Below are 17,864 nucleotides of genomic sequence, written 5' to 3'. Positions count from 1 at the left end.
CCCCTGTTCTTGTCCCCATATCTGGGTTTGTAATGGTTTGTGTTACTATTTCTAATTTTTGATAGTAATTTCTTGTTGGTATGGACTTTAATGATGGCAAATGGTGGGAGATATCATGTTGCCTTCTGGTGTTCTATAAATAATAAATACTAATGAAATAATAATTAGGAACCAAAATGTCAGAATAACATTCAAGCAGTTACCTACTCTCTACAAAAGTGATGGCAGAAAAAGAAAGATCCCTGTTCTCCACTAATCCTTAGTTCCAACCCCCAGTTCCCAGTGATTATGGATGTAGTCGAACTAATTTGGAGAACAGGAAGTAAGCAATTCTGATCTTTATGGTAAGATGAGGGACCATCCAGTCTTGCCATCTATCTGACTGATATACCTTTCAAGTCACTGGGAATTGCCAGCTGACCTGTTGAGGCACCCTAAGGACTACTGGTTCTTTTCATCCAGCTGAACCCTCTTTCATATGCTACCTTCCCCATATAGAATGTGATCTCCCTGAGAACAAGGACTGTCTTGTACTATCTAGATATCCAGCACTTAGCAAAGTGCTTGACACATAAGAAGTACCTAACACGTATTTTATTTTTCGTTCATTTACTTAGAGATCACACAGATCAGAAAAGAGATATAATCCATACAATTTTGTCACTATCAGTCAGGGAAGCTAATTTGCCTGAAAAGATTCAGCCAGGAATAATCTATCTATGGCCCCAGGGAGGCGTACTTCAGTGCTTTGTATATGGTCCTTTAAAAAAGGATAGTAAACTAAAATGGCTAGTAAAGTTATGCAATGCAATGAATAGAGTGCTGAACTTGGAATCAGGAAAACTTGAATTCAAATGCAGCCTCAGACACTTACTTATGTGAACTTGGGCAAATTACTCAACTTCTGTCTGCCTCAGTTTTCTCGTGTGTAAAATGGGGATAATAATAGCATCTAACAACCAGATTTGTTGCTAGGATCAAATAAGATAATATTTGTAAAGTGCTTAACAGTGGCAAGCACATAGTAGGTACTTAATAAAGCCTTGTTCCCTTCCTTTTCCCCTTGATTTTGGTATTTAAAATGATCCACCATCCTTTGAAAGTTCTAAAATGATAAAGACACATAAAAATGTTATAACCAATCCAAAATAATAAATAATTTATTGGTGTTGGGTATTTAAATTGATCTTTTGTTTATGATAAGCATACTGATGTGTGGTACAGTTAACAAAAAAGAAAAGCCCTGAATTTGGAAGAGAGCCACATTCAAATCCTTTCTCTGCCTCTCATTAACTTGCATGATCTTACACAAATGCCTTTGGGCATCTATTTCCTCATCTGTAAAGTGAGTCGGCTCAACTAGATGGCTTTCTAGGTTCCTACCAGCTCAAACTTATGATCCTAATATAATATGACACTGTGAATATTCAATTTTCCTATACTTCATCTGACCACACTAAGAGCATGTTTAATGTTGATCTTCTCTGTTAAGAGCAGGGTATTTAGGTAGCACAGTGGACAGAGCACCAATTCTAAGGCAGAGAGCTAATTTGGTCTCAAACACTAACTATGAACTTGGGCAAGTCACTTAACCCTAATTGCCTCAAAAAAAAAGTCATATATTTCCTATGAAAGGATTGGAATTAGGATTTAATCTCTACTAGCTATGTGACCATATGTATAAGCATTAGTCACACTGGACCAGCTAACCACTTGATATTGTTCCACTGGTCCCTCTGAGCTCATGGTGACTGTTACATGGGTAGCTTTGGTTCAGTGTTGCTCCTCTGGCTTGTATCCACTAGCAAGTGATGGTTAGTGGCTGCTGGGCCGGCCACTAAGAATTGCTTCCAACTCTTCTGTCAGCTCCCAGATACTAGTATAGTGATTAGTACATCTTCTTGATAAGGAATATTACTTTTGAGTCATAGCACATATCTAACAAAAACCAAGTCAGGTAGCTGCTAGCAAGCTAAAAGTCTTTTTGATGCTCTGTTGGGATAGCATGAGTTTGTTTCAGATATCTCTCTATCTTAGGGTTAGACATTACCAAGATTCTTTCAAGCTCAACCTGTAAAAAGTAAGTTAAGGAGGCAAGATTCTACACTCACAAAGTCTTCATTCCTGCCTTTATTATGCATATCTGTCAGCAGTATGTCCCTGTTTTTTGATATTTTTATTTTGGCCAGTAAAAATCTTCCCTATCTCCCTACAAGTGTTAGGAAGTAATGAGACATATGTATAAAATATTCTGTAAGCCATAATGTGCTATATAAGTGTCAGTTATTTTCATTTTTTATTATACTAAAGTACATCTCTTTATATGGAGAAGCAATTTGGTATAATAGAAAGAATACTGAATTTGGCATTAAGAGGTCTGGATTCAGATCCTGACTCTGCTATCTATTTCCTATGTGACCATGGACAAGTTAATTTAATGTTTCTTAGCCTCAATTTTGTCATCTATAAAAGGAACCCCCCTTTTATAATTCCTTCTAACTCTAAATTTATAATCCTATTAGTTGGAGGGGGGAATTACATTTCTAAACTTTAATTGTATACGTGGGCATATGTGTGAGTTTACTTGAATAAGTCCTGTTAGCCCTTATAAGGTCAGGGTAACAATTCCTACTTTAAAATAAACATACAACAAATTCACCCTAATTAAATTATAAATTTCATGGGAACTGGAACCATGCTAACTTTAATTCTCTGGGTATTAAGAAAGAAGCCCACTCATAAATGTTTTTGACTGTTGAGTCACCTACTTACCTCTTGAAAAAAATGTTGTGTATTGAAAACTTAAAAAGTAAGAATTTCTTTTATTGACTTTTTCTCTTTAACTCTCTTCTTTTGAGTATATTCTCAGAATAGATAGGTCCCCAGACAAATTCCTTTAATTGCATGAGCATTCTATTCCTAGCTGAACTCTCTGGACTGCTTTCATGGACGTTATGACCCGAGAACCATTAACTGCTCAACTGCAATCCATTTATTCATAATGCTGAAACACACACACACACACACACACACACAGAGAGAGACACACACACACACACTCACTCCCCATTCTCAGCATAGGGAGACTGGAAGTATTTCAGTATTTGACTAGAGTTTCCCTGACTTGATTTCAAATAAGATACTGATCCTAGCATTTTGGCCAAATGTTTTCTACAGTCTTTTGGTCTAAGAACTGTAGTTGTACCTAAGTACCTCTACCAGACTCACAGAGGAGAGACAAAGATAAACATTTTGAATTTTGTAAGTATATAGATTTATATCTGAAAAGAACCTGAGAGGGCTAATACTATTGTTTCGTTCTACAAATGAGGAAACTAAACATATAAATATGTGTCATTAGATAAAATTCAAAATCAAATCAGTCATAGGATTACAGATTGTCTCAAAAAGACATTGGAGGCGAACTAATTCAATATTTTTGTTTTACAGATGAGAAAACTATACTCCAGAGATGTCAAGCCACTGATCCAGGATCACTCACATAGAAGATGGCAAAGTTAGAATCCAAACCCAGATCAGATATTCTTTCCATAATATCACGATGAAAGCATTCAGCAAGGCTGAGCTCTACACTGAAGTCCTCTCTACAACTATAGTATCTAAACTCAATATTTCAGAAAATCTATTAGTTCATTGTCTGGATGACTATCTGCAGTATCTACTGAAAGAGAAACTAAGGAAACCTGTTTTGTAGGAGTTATACCTCTGGACTTGTTTTCCTTTGGCCAGAGTTTTCAACACATGACCAGAGGTGTCTCAGCCAAGTGTAGTTTAGGCTGCCTCCATCCAGAATTAAGTTTTTCCATGTGCTTCAGTCACAGCATTGTGAAAAGCAGGCTAGCTGCCATTGGTCAGTCAGCTGCCTAGACTTTGGCTGTAAACTAAGTTCTGGCTTCCAGTGTCGAGGTCACAGCACTCAGCACACAGCCTCATGCATAGTAGCCATTCAATAAATGTTTGTTGGATTAAATTGAATTGAATCTCTGGCTCATCTCATGGCCTTGGGGCCAACTGTCATCCTGTATTCTCTCAGGCCCTTCTCCATGCCTGGAACCTACTCACTCCTCAGCTCTGCTTGTTGAAATTGTTTTCCTTCAAGGCTCAGCTCAGCTCAGCTGCATCTTCCCCAATGAAAGCTTTATGTTATCTTTCCAGCTGAAAGTATTATGGCCCTTCTTAAATTTTCTGGAGCATTTCCTTTCCTGGCCTTTTCTTTTGCCCCTATCATGCTCTACCTTGTATTCTCATGTGTGAGCAGACATACTTGTAAGAGAGCTTTTTTACTTCTTGGTGACAGAGACTGGGAATGTTCTTATCCTAGTATCTATCCTCAATGGTTCAGTAAATGTTTCTTGAGTGTGTAACAAGTGTTGCTCTGGCCCACTCTCTGAGGACTAGGTCTGTTACATTTTACAACTTCCCCTGACTAAAGTTCTTTAGTACTTCTTTGGGGGTTAAGGATGGAGTCTCTCTTCTCTATCATCAGTTGCGTTTTCACTGATTGTGCTCCCCTTCCCCGTTTTAGGGGCCCAGAGAACCTACTTCCATTTAAACACTTAAGTTTGGATTAGTTTTTATAAACAGATAATTACTTCTCAGATATAGCAAAACCCAAGTACAAACATTTTCTACCTCAGAACCTCAGAGGTATAATCCTCACTTTATATTACTCCTGGGGCCCAAAAAGGGATTTGATTTATAACTTGGCTCAATTCCTACACAGGATTAGACCCATGGTGTTCAAATCTAAAACCCCACTGGACTTTTGGTGCCCTAGTCCTCAATGCTAACCTGGCTACAAAACCTGCTCAATTCTTGGACTCCCTCTTCCCCAATAATTCAAGCTACCAGTTAAAGAATCGACTTCTTGCATCTAAAATTGAAAAGAATGAATAAAAATATGCTAAAACCTCAGGCTAGGTTTCTTGAGGCCACATGTCTTAAGAGGCAGCTAGAAAAGATGGCCCCAGGCCTTCTCCCCTTACCACATGATATTACTTGTAAGTAGAACCATTTGTCCTCAGAAAACAATGTAGAGAAAAACCACCTGAGTTGCTGACTCAAACTGAACTCAGCCAATTCCTTCTCTGTAATCCTCTGAAAAGGATTCTCTCAATCAGGTAGGTAGGTCTACACAGAAAGTTCCACCTCTGATGTCCTAGAAGCAAACATTTTTCACATGGATAACACCAGTTTAGGTTATTTAGGTATGCAACAAACCCTCATTACAAATCAATCAATAAATATTTACTGAAGAAATATTATATGCCAGGCACTATACTTAGAGCTGAGTATACAAAAAAAAGAAGAAAAACACAGTTCCTACTCTCAAGGAATTGACAATCTAATGAACTGATTAAAGGGATTCCTACTAAGGTGAGGACTTATTAGGATATGAAAGGGCTCTTCTACATCAGTTGAATATGTCATTTTACAGATGAGAATCCTAAAGTCTAAGGTAGTTAAGTGACTTAGGTCCCATAGGTGGAATTTGAACTCATGTACTCTTATTCCGTTCCATCTGCTTTGGACTAAATTATTTCCTTTTCAACTCTTACTCTTACTCTATCATAAATGAACTGAATTGAATATATAATTTGAAACAATATGAGTATCAGTTTGCCACAGTAGTTTCATTATTATTTTCAGTTTTTCTTATTATTTTTTATTGAAGCTTTTTATTTTCAAAACATGCAAGGATAATTTTTCACCATTGACCCTTGCAAAACCTTGTGTTCCAATTCTGCCCTCTTTCCCTTCACCCCCACTCCTAGATGGCAACTAATCCAATATATGTTAAACATGGTAAAAATATATGTAAATCAAATATAGGCATACATATTTATACAATGATCTTGCTGCACAAGAAAAGGTTTTTCTTATTATTTATTGAGCATCTACTAGGTAAGGTTCAGATTACTCTGGGCACCTGTGCTAGCTTGATTATGTGACAGCTTTAAATCTTATTATTGAATGCACTGAGTCTTAACTTCCCTTAGGTACATCTACTTTCCATATGCATTTTCTAAACACTTTAAATATATTCCATCTTTTGTAGTAAATTTTACTATTACATAATTTAATCTTGGTCTGAGTATCTACAACTAATACAAAATGTATATTGCTTATTGCTCTTTCCAGTTGACAGCATTCCCTAAGATAAATACACATACTATATATGTAGTTTGTCAACATAAATGTAAATTGTGTTTTAAATTTGGCTCTTGAAATGGATTTGGAAGAGAAGATCTGGATCCAGATTTTGGCTCCAATACTCTCTACCTGTGTGATCTTGGACAGGTTCCCTTCACCCTCAGGAACCCAGGCATCATCCTAGATGATCTCCAAGGTCCCTTCCTTCCAGTTCTCAATCCTTTTATGTTCTCAAGAACTGTTGGATAGTAATTTGGTTAACATTTCTTATATTTATCTCATTTGCATTATAAAATTCATTGTGGAACAAAAAATGATCTCATTGAATTTTGTGGGATACCATATCACATAAAGATTTGAACATGCTTTATCAAATATCTTTATCAAAGAATTTTAGTGGTAGAGGGGGAACTTCAAGATTATCTATTATGGATCTGGCAGCTAGGTAGGACTAAGACTAGAGTCAGGAAGGTATGAATTCAAATCCAGACATAGATCCTTACTAGCTATGTGACCTTGGGAAAGATCTATTAGCACTTGCCATCCTTGGTTATTATGAGAATTAAATGAAATAATATTTTTAAGTATTTAGCATAGTATCTGGAACATAGTAGGCTAGATGAAAATGCTATTATTATTATTGTTTAAAACATAAACTTCATCTTTATTACTAACAAGTGGTCATACAACCTCAACTTGAAAACCCACACTCACTCCCCTTAGTGATGCTCACTATACCTTAAAACTATCCACTCCATTTTTATATAGTTCTTATTTTTAGGAAGTTTGATTAATGCTGACATGAACAAGATGGTAGGCTTATCAATAACTATATAGTTATATTATCATGAATGGATATAGTTTTATAATTGCAAAGTGTTTTATGTTTATGCTGTTGTAAAAGACAGCTAGGTGGTACAATAGATCATTGGAATCAAGAAGACTTGAATTCAAACCCAGCCTGAGATGTTCACTAGCTCTATGCTCTGAACAAGTCACTTAATGTCTTTTTGCATCAGTTTCATTATCTGAAAAATGAGGATAATGATAGCACCTGTCTCTCAGAATTGTTACAAGAGAATAAAGTGAAATAATACAGGCAAAGCTCTTTGAAAATCTTAAAACACTATATAAAAGTTGTCATTATTTAATTCAATGCTGGTAGACAGTGCAATTATCACTATCCCAATTTTATACACTGAGGAAACCACGGTTCACAAAAGTTATGCATTGTCCAGATTTGTACCGTTATAGGTAATTGGCATTTATATAGGACTTTAAGTTTTACAAAATACTTGTCATGCATTATCTCATATGGTCTTTTCAATAACCCATGAGGAGAGTATGATAAGATTTGGCACAATGGAAAGAGAACTGTATCTAGAATTAGAGGGCCAGAATTTGAATCCTAGCCCTTGAATCTGTGTCTCAATTTGTCTCACTGGTAAAATATTAAAGGTTGGAAGACATGACTTCTAATATTCTTTACCTCTCTAAGTTCTGTTTGAAAATAAACTCTTTGAAGATAGTGACTCCCTTTTGCCTTTCTTTGTATTTCTGGGGTTTCACACAGTTCCTAACATATAGTAGGTGCTTAAGAAGTGCCTTTTGACTTGACTTAAATATGTGATCCTATCATCACCATGAATAAACTAAGGCCCACAGAAATTAAGAGATTTGCCCATGAATGAACAGCCTAATGGGGCTGGAAGAACATCTTCATGGCACACTTTGCACACTATACCATGCTGCTTCTTATAACAATAAAATTGGAGAACTAACATTTGTTAAACATAAAGTTTCTATGAAATCCAGCTGAAGAGATTCTGAATTATTCTAACACAGATGTACAACTAAAATAAAATGGAACACAAAGAAAAGAAGGATTCTGAGGTAGGGGGATCTTTCTGGAGATACAGGACATTGCCATTTACCTTCTCTTTTGAAAATGGTATTGAAAAGTTTTCTCCATTCCTAGAAAATTAAACCAATAATCAAGGAGGTTTCTATCTGCAAGGTATTTCTCATTAATATTTTGAAAGGGCTTTGATGGTTTATTTCCCTTTTTTAAATAATAGTTTTTTTATTTTCAAAATATATGCAAAGATAGTTTTTAACATTCCCTCTTGTTAAAAAAACCTTGTGTTCCAAATTTTTTCTTCCTACCTTATCCCCATCTCCTCTAGACAGCAAGTAATTTGACATATGTTAAATATGTTAAACATTTCTATACATATTCCCACAATTATCATGATACATAAGAAAAATTTGATGGCATATCTCCAACCCATCAAGGATATCTCTATTAATCTCAACAGAGATATAACTTCAATATCTGTCAAATTATATGAAATCATCTTTTTTTCCTTTTTGATATTATTTAACCACTCATAATACTTTCCTAGATTATATTAAGATCAATATTTCATAAAAACTTAGATGAAATTTTTTGCTGTTCCCAACAATTCATATCAATTTTAAATTCTGATTTTTTGACTTACTACTAGTGTGACCTTAGAAAAATAATTTGACTTTTTTCAGCCTCATTTTCCTCATACATAAAATCACTAAATTACTTGTCTTTCTGCTTTAAATCTGGGATCCTGTAATATCCTTATCAAAGCATTTCTAAACTGAGTTCTGTTCTCCTACTTCTGATTTAGCAGAGGCATCTTTTTAAAAAATCATTTCTTTCTTTTTTGACTGTCTCCATGGTTCCTTGGTTGCCTGTTGTTCCTGTGATTTGGCATATGTGCTCCCAGACTCTCCACCTCAGAGAGTCTAGAGTCTAAGGAAAAGAATGTCTAATTTGCTTTCTGAGACTTCACATTTGTTCTTGGGTGTGATTACTCATAAATAAAAAAAAAATAGAGAGAGAAAGAGAAAAAGACATCTGGTGATTTACTTTATGTCCTGAATCTCTAAGATCCAAGACCACTTTGTCCTTTATACATAATAGAGAACTCTCTGTATTAGTACCAATTTCTACACAGAATGGTGAATAACTATAATTTAGAAACGGACAAACTTTTCAGATTCTAATCCTCAACCTAACATTCTATGCTGCTAGATGACCTAGATCGAATCCCCCTGTCTCCTTATTTTTCTACTTGTGTCTAATGAGAAAAATACTGACCTGACTTCCTGGATTATAATTAAGAATATTCAATGTAGTCAATTAAGTCAACAAATAATCTTTTTTAAAAACTGCTAAGAAATATGAATCAAGTGCCCTTCACCTTTCAGAAATGCTAAAGGCAAGAATGAGATATGCCAGTGTATGGAAGGCTTGTTCCATAAATGGTTGGTCCATATCCTGCTTTAATCTATATATCTTGAAATATCTGTGATACATCTTTGTCTTTGATACATTTTTCAATAACTCTCCTGTCATCCATACCATTAACTTGTTAAAAAAAAGAAATATGTTATAATAGAATGTTAATTATAGTAAGTACTTTATTTTCTATCTTGGCAACCTCCTAAATCAAATGCTCATACACTCTATAGCAACAGGGATCCAGAATTGTTCATTTTTCCCAGACTGGGAACAACCTGTAGAATTGCTAAAAATATCACCAGATGATCTTAGTTTAATGCTGCTGAAAGAATTCTTTTAGCTTGTCCTTTAGCTTCATGGGCAAATTTAGAAATATCTCTATCTCTAATGTTCAAAATGGACTATTTCTGCCTGACTTGTAGTAGGCCTCCCAAGCTCCTATTGGACTGATCAGCCATAGGAGGACACATTATACCTTGACCCTAACATCATGATGTCATTGGTCCTCTTCTAGTTAAAAGGATGAACAACAACAAGTCAAAAACAACAACAATAACTTGATAGGACACTGGCAATCTACTGCTGTGCTTATGTGGAAGAACATAAATCTTTCTTCCCTTTAAATTTCAGTTATCTTTCCTCTAGCCTTGGGAGATTGGGGAAGAGGGGGGTAGGAGAAACAGAGGAACAGCAGTAGTTTGACATCTCCTATAATTTGATCTGTTCAATTTAAAGAATCTTTTAAAGCACCTACTGGTGACTGGTACTATGCTAAGTATAAGAGATAGGGATCTCCATGCAGATTATGGGGGGAAGAGCCAAAGCTGGGTTTGAAGAGATACAAAATAGAGTTTTGAATCATAAAGTAGTAGATTGTCATATCCTTACTAGTAGCAAAGGCAAAATGATCTCTGAGAAGATGGAAAAGGAGAAGGACAAAGCTGAAGGAAAGTCATTCGTTCTGCATGATGATCAAGAGATTAAGGCAAAGATTTAAGGCAAGAGTAGTGAAGATATGAAACAATGTATGGGGCACTCACCCTCCAAAACTTAACCAGGTCACCTTTGCCATAGGGCTCAGTCTGGTGCTGATTTAGATTACAGAGTGGGAGAAAGGAGCTGAGGTAGGTCCTTGGACCTGATCTAGTGACTGGTATGGAGGGGCAGGGGCAGCGGAGCAGATGGTGCATCCCTGGTTCTGGCAGATGGTCAAGGCAGGAATCAGTAGTAAATTTTTGGCATAATGGATAATGCACTGAGTTTGGAGTCAGAATGAGCTAGCTTCCAGTCCTGCCTCACACACAAAATGACTGTGTGACCAAGGGCAAGTCATTAACCTCTCCATAGCCTAGGGCCTTAAGACCACAAGTTAGGAAAGAGCAATAGAATTTCTAAAGCCTGAAATCCAGAATCTAATGAAATTATGGTTCAGAGGCATCTTCTTTCCCCTTCTCCAAAAACTCTTTCCCCCACCCCTCCCTGCCAAAAAAAAAAAAAAAAAAATTCAGACTATGTAAAGTTAAATGTTTAATGATAATTGTCCACCTGGATAAATTAAATTTAAATTGCACATATTGGAGGCTACTTCTCTACTCAAGAAAATGGTATTATTTCTAAAAGACTGCACCTTATGCAAATATTGATTCATCATTTTTATTACTTTTAATTGATATCAAAACAAGACTGGCTTTACACAGGCAATGTTTGCTATGAAAATTTCATTCCATCTCTATACCCCTCTCATTTTGGCCTTGAACTTAACTACATTTCCTCAGAATATTTGTGCTATACAAAACAGACCAATTTGTCTCTGTGAAGCCTCTCTTGGCAACACTCACTTCTCTGATTTCTTGCTTGTTGATTCCTTTAGCTTCCCTCAGGTTTCCCCTGGCTGCCTCAGAGAAATTAGAGACAGAAAAGAAGCTACTAAGTTGTCTAGCCTATCCCTCCTCTTGTAAGAAATGTTTCCCTATAGTCTCACTTCAAGTATTTTGCCCAGTGGGTTAGAGAAAACCTAAATGATGAAAATGTCATGGATATTCTTAAGTCATTTCTTTACTCATTCTTTTTTTCCCCTGACAGAAAGGATTCCTCTTCGGGTCTAAGATATTTTGTTCCTTCTTGATGTTACTTAGATAGTGTGTTCATTCAAAAATCATTTTTACAAATGTTTATTTCTCCAAAATATGCCTTCTAAAATTCCTTTATCCTTCTACCTTTTTCTAATAATTACATTACTTAAGTCAAGCCAAGTTTTTGTTTAATGGTATAGAATAATAGTACTTCTAAAAGTATTTCTTTATGCACTTTAAGATACTGATCAATGAAATCTCAGATCAGTAAAAAGAGTTACTATTGGAGATTATCACCTCCATTTTGCAGGCTTGTAAATTGGTTGAGCAGTGAATTATATGCCCTTTGCCATTTGTCCTTTATTTACTCAATCTTCAGACAGTGAATTATGCTCCCTTTGCCTTTTGTGATAATCAGAGGGGTGCAGAGCATGAACTAGTGTTCATTAGATTGTGAGTTCCTTGAAGACAAGCACTACTTTTTGTCTCTTTTTGGATTCTGAGACACATAATAGATGCCCAATAAGTGCTTACCAGCTGCCTAATAAACTGCTGTTCTGGCATATACAGGTACAATCAGATATCTCTGCATGCCCATGGTAATAACCCATAACAACCTGGAGCATATGGACCTCTCTGAAACTAATAAGATTCATTTCTGCTCATTTACTCATCATCCTGCCTTTTCATGGAAATTTCCATACCCCATACTTGCATTAGCCAGTACTTAGTGCTGATGATATCAGAGACACAACACCAAGAGTTCCCTTTCTTATGTATAAAACTAATATCCAGCAGCTGCCACAAGATGCATTTTTTGTCAGTCAATAAACATCTATGCTAAGCTTTTTGCTAACACAAAAATGATTGCAACACAGGTATTGTGGTGTAATGGATAGGGCTGGACTTGGAGTCAAAAGATTCACCCTCAGACACTTAATATTTCTGTTTTTCTAGGTAAGGGAAACCTATTAAGGGATTTACTTTTCTCATATGTAAAATAATAGAGTGGGCTCAATGGTTTTTAAAGTTCTAGAAATAAATAAATAATCCTCTTCACCTTTATAGTAGCTGCAAGTGACAGAAAGCTCGATGCACCAAATCAGAAGGTAGCCTCTCAGAATATCCTATTGCTAAAATCCATTGCTCTTCCTTTCCATGACCTGAAGACCATTGACTCTGAAATCTGGTCCCCTCTGTCAAGGGAGATGGTTGAATCTAGCATCTCTGCTTTGACAACTGAGAACTAAATGCTTTGGCCCAAACATCTCCTTCCCCCTTTCTCTCTTTCTTTTGTCACGCACCTGACCTAACACGTATTATTTCAGACTTTTGAACCTCCCCTTTATATAAATTCAAGGTTTTGTAATAAAAGATTTATTGACAACATAAAACAGCTCTTTCAGAGTATTTATCATGTATAAAGACTGCACAGACAATAAGCTGAAATCCAGAATTGAATAGAAGAGTGGGTTGTGGTGTCTTTGGAAAATTATAATGTGATTTCAATGACCCCAAGCTTCTCCGCGAAACAAAGGCTCATGTTTTCACTCACAATATTTTTTGGCGATGCTATGTGACTGTGAGTCATAGAATATCATGGTATACAAAGAATTGAAAATGAGGATCATGCAAAGGTCATGAACTGGTATACAGTGATATAAATAGGATTCAACACACCACCACCAAAGCATCATTTGGAAAAAGGAACACAAAGGTTTTCATGAGAGAGATATATGACTGGAAAAGAAAATAAGTCAATCATGCAATGAGGTGAAGGATAACTGATCTATATTCTCTATGCCCACATTGGTTTCCATTCAATGTTTCCATTCAAAAATCTTTAAGAAGCCTTTCAGTACCTGTGTGGATACCTTTGGGGAATTTCCATTCAAAAATCTTTAAGAAGGCTTTCAGTACCTGCGTGGATACCTTTGGGGAATTTATGGGAAAACATGGGGAAGAGCAGAACAGGATGGGTAAGGATACCACATTTCTAAAGGGAATACTTGGATGAATGAGGTCACAGGCTCTTCAAAGTAAGGAAGTAATAAAAACAATTATCATAAATTACTAGTCTATGATTCTTTTGCCAAATTTCCTCTAAGTCCCCAAACTGACCATAAAGATGGTTACCCATAGTTTACAGGAGAAAGTCTCAATCCAATAAATCTAAATACCTTTTATATGTAAAAAACAAAACAAAACAAAACAATGCTTTGAACTGGGTGTACAAAAACAAAATAACTAAACATGCCCTTTTCCAAGAGAACTCACATTCTGCTTTGGAATCTGGCTTTAAATTCCCTCTATGATCTGGCCTCAACATAGCTTTTGAGATATGATAGGGAATAGAAGAAATACATGGTAGTGGAGATGAGCTAATGTCCTAATTTACAACAGGGGTCATCCTCTCTTCTACTCCAACCTTATCTCTTACCTAGATTACTGAAAACTAAGCTGTCTTGCTTTCTTCTGGTAATAGAAGAAAAGGCTGGCGACTGACTCATTAAGACCTTTATCCTTGCTCTAAAGTCCAGCACCACCATCATCATCATCATCTCTCTTCTTCCTTTTTTCTCTTTCTCTATTTGTCTTTGTCACTTTCTCCCTCTTTTTCTCTTTCTTTGTCTCTCCTACTATTTCTTCCTCTCTGTCTCTCTCTTCTTCCTTTTTTTCTCTTTCTCTATTTGTCTCTGTCACTTTCTCCCTCTTTTTCTTTCTTTATCTCTCCTACTATTTCTTCCTCTCTGTCTCTCTCTTCTTCCTTTTTTTCTCTTTCTCTATTTGTCTTTGTCACTTTCTCCATCTTTTTCTCTTTCTTTGTCTCTCCTACTATTTCTCCCTCTGTCTCTCAATTTTTTCTTCACTTCCTTATTCCAATTTGTCTACAAACATGATCAAGCCTACTAATTTTCAAAAAGCAAAGCAAAGCCTCCACTTGGCTTTTAACCAATATTGCCCCATTTCTGATTTCAGCAAAGTAATAGATACACAATGAGTACTTAATATATGCTTGTTGATTGACTAAGCAACTCTTCCCCTTTCCTAAATTTCTTTTTTTAATGTATTTTGTGTTTTTAATTGTAGATAAGATATGGACAAAATGGACTTACATGGACTCAGTACTGACTGACTAACCAGATCCAAAGATCAATAGATCTTTATCATTTTTTTCATTTTAATAATAAATTAATAATACATTTTTTCATTTTTAACAATATTTTATTTTTTTCAATTGCATGTAAAGACAGACTTTAACATTCATTTTTGAAAAATGTTGAGTTCCAAATTTTCTTTTTTCCTTCCTCACCATCCCCCTCCCAAAGATTTGTCATTTTATGAAATAAGCAGACAAAAGAAAAAGACACACACAAAAAAGCCCCAAAGTGAAAATAGTATGCTTTGATCTGTATTCAGACTTTATCAGTTCTTCTCTAGATACTTTACTAATTTTATAAGTTATCTATTTCCTATACTTCTACTTCCTCCTCTCCTGATATCTCTACCCTCTTTTCTCTTCTTTAACACATTAGATGACAAATTCAAGACCCCCCAAAATCTCAGCAATTAAATTATTGAAAAGAACTTAAGAAGATGAAATTTTATAGAGACAAATGTAAAGTTCTATACTTTAGTTCAATTACTGCATAAATTGCAAGGTTGAGAAAATCTACAATAGGGTAGCCCTAGAAATTAATGCAATCTTAGGCTTAATTTAAAAATGTATAATTTCCAGAATAATAGTTATCCTGTAGCTGGCCATATTCAGGTTACATCTAAAGAATTGTGCTTTGGGGTAGAATTATGTAAAATGAATTTTAATTCAGATAATAATAAAAAACCAAATATGCTGTAATGTCTATTTTGACTATGAGAATCTGTGACTGGGAATCTGGTTCATATGCCAACCACTCTATTGAAAATACCTTCTTAAAAAGTGATTGGCAACCTACTCTCCAAATCCAATGACTTTTTCAAATGCTGGCCTTTCTTGCCACGATGAACCTTTTAACAGATACCCTTGACCCCATTTCCTGTCTTCTCCAGTAGAGAATACCCTCTATCATCTCCATAGACTCTCTAAACTTCAATATCTCCCTCCCTATGAAATACCTACAAACTTATTGATATCTCTGTCAGTGTTAAAAAAAAAAAAAAAGAAAGAAAAAGACTTCATTTCATCTGATCATTCTTACAAGCTACCATCCCCCTGTCTCTCCCCTTCTATAATATTCTCCCGGTGAACTGCCTTCAGTAAATGTTTCCATTTCTATTCCTCCTACTCTTTTTCCCCCTGAGGCAATTGGGGTTAAGTGACTTGCCTAAGGTTACACAGCTAGGAAGTGTTAAGTGTCTGAATCAAATTTGAACTCAGGTCTTCTTGACTTTAGGGCTGGTGCTCTATCCACTGCACTACCTAGCTGTCCCTTCCTACTCTTTTAAAATCTACTTCAATTAGTCATCCATCTCAGAAAACTACTCTTTAAAAATTATTAATTATTTCTTAATTTCAAAATCAAAAAAACTTTTCTTAATTCCCAACCTTCTTGGTCTCTCATTTGCCTTTGACATTCTTGATCACTCTTACTTCCTAGATAGTTTTTCTTCTCTAGATTTTCATGGCACTCTCTTCTATCTGTCCTTTTTATATCTCCTTTGTTGACTCTCCAACCAAGTTACACCAGCAACCTAAAAGTGCCCCCAAAGTTTCTATTCTGGGCCCTCTTTTATTCTCCTTCCACATGATCTTTTTTGGTAATCTCAACAATTTCCATGGGCTCAAATATTATCTCTATACAAATGATATGTGTGTGTGTGTGTATGTGTGTGTGTATGTGTGTGGGTAGGTGTGTGTACATTTGCCCCAAATGTCTCTGCACTCCAATCAGTCTTTCATTCAACTGCCAAAGTGATTTTCTTAACCCACAAAGCTGACCAAGTCAGCCTCCTATGTAAACTTCAATGACTCTCTATTAACTCCAGAATCAAATAGAAATTCCTCTTTTCAGCATTTCATGCTCTCCACAAAGTTAATGCTCTCCACAAGCTGGCTTCTTCTGACTTTTTCAGTTTTAAAATTTACTCTTATTTACATATTCTACCATAAAATAAAACTAACCAACTTATTCTTCCTTGAACCAAATATCTCATCACCTACCTCCAAATCTTGTCTTTGGCTGTCCCCTATCTCTGGGATGCTCTTCTTCCTTATCTCTGCCTTCTGAACTCTCTACTCTTATTAAATTTTAGACCAAATACTACCTTCTGCCACAGGCCTTTCCTAGTCCACAACTGTTTGTACTGGCTGTTGTTACCATCAATATGGACTACTGCAGTAGCCCCTTTCCAAAAAAAATACTAAAAGGGATCATTATAGAGAATGATAAATAACTAAACAACAACAACAAAATCATATGGAACGGGTCCCAGCAGGGTCTTTGTTAGTTCCTTCATGGGCAAGTAATTGAAGGGGGTAGAAAAACAAGATGCTGTTGTACCCTTAGTCCCATCTAGAAAGTTTGGGTTCTACTGTCTCAGTGTCAAAAGTCTCAGCAGAGACTTGTTAGAACTAACCAAGTTGAAGGGTTCCCTTGGGAGGAGACAACCTTTGTCCTAAACATCCATCACAGGCAAGCTCCTCAAACCAATCTGTTCCTTGATGCTGCTTGGTGAAAATAAAGCCCCATCCCTTTAAGAAACAAGTCCAGTCTTTCAGTAATTTATATCTATTGGACCTGCTCTATCACTGCATAATATGTGTCAGGTGTTGTCCAAGCACTAAGAGTATGACAAAAAATGAAATAGTGCTATTCTTTAAAAATCTATGATCTGTCTAGTTGCGATATATACATATATACTGTACATAGAGAAAATAGATAAGGCAGCTAGTTGTCATTGTGGGTAGAGCTCCAGGCTGGAATTCAAGCGTGATCTCAAATATTTACTAGCTATGTGATCTTGGACAAGTCATTAAATTCTGTTTGCCTCAGTTTCCTCATCTGTAAAATAAACTAGAGAAGGAAATGGCAAATCATTCCAATATCCTTGTCAAGAAAACCCAAAGGAGCTTACTAAGAGTCAGATAGAACTGAAGGAGGAGAAACACAAAGAAATGAGGGGATTCAACTGAGCTTTAGTTGAACTGAGAGTTAGGAACTGAGGTATTCTAAAAAGCAGAGATCAGGAGGGAGTGAATTCATGCATGGAGGAGAGCCAATTCAAAAGCAAGGAGATTTGAGATGGTAAGCTAAGTACCAGAATAATAGAAAAGGCTAGTTTGCCTGGAACATAGTGTGCATGAAAGGGAATATTGTGTAATGGTCCCAGAAAGGTAG

This window comes from Sminthopsis crassicaudata, chromosome 3 (genome assembly GCF_048593235.1).
Source record: "Sminthopsis crassicaudata isolate SCR6 chromosome 3, ASM4859323v1, whole genome shotgun sequence".
Taxonomy (NCBI): Eukaryota; Metazoa; Chordata; class Mammalia; order Dasyuromorphia; family Dasyuridae; genus Sminthopsis; species Sminthopsis crassicaudata.
The sequence above is the reverse complement of the archived record's forward strand: the minus strand, read 5'-3'. Positions refer to the sequence as shown.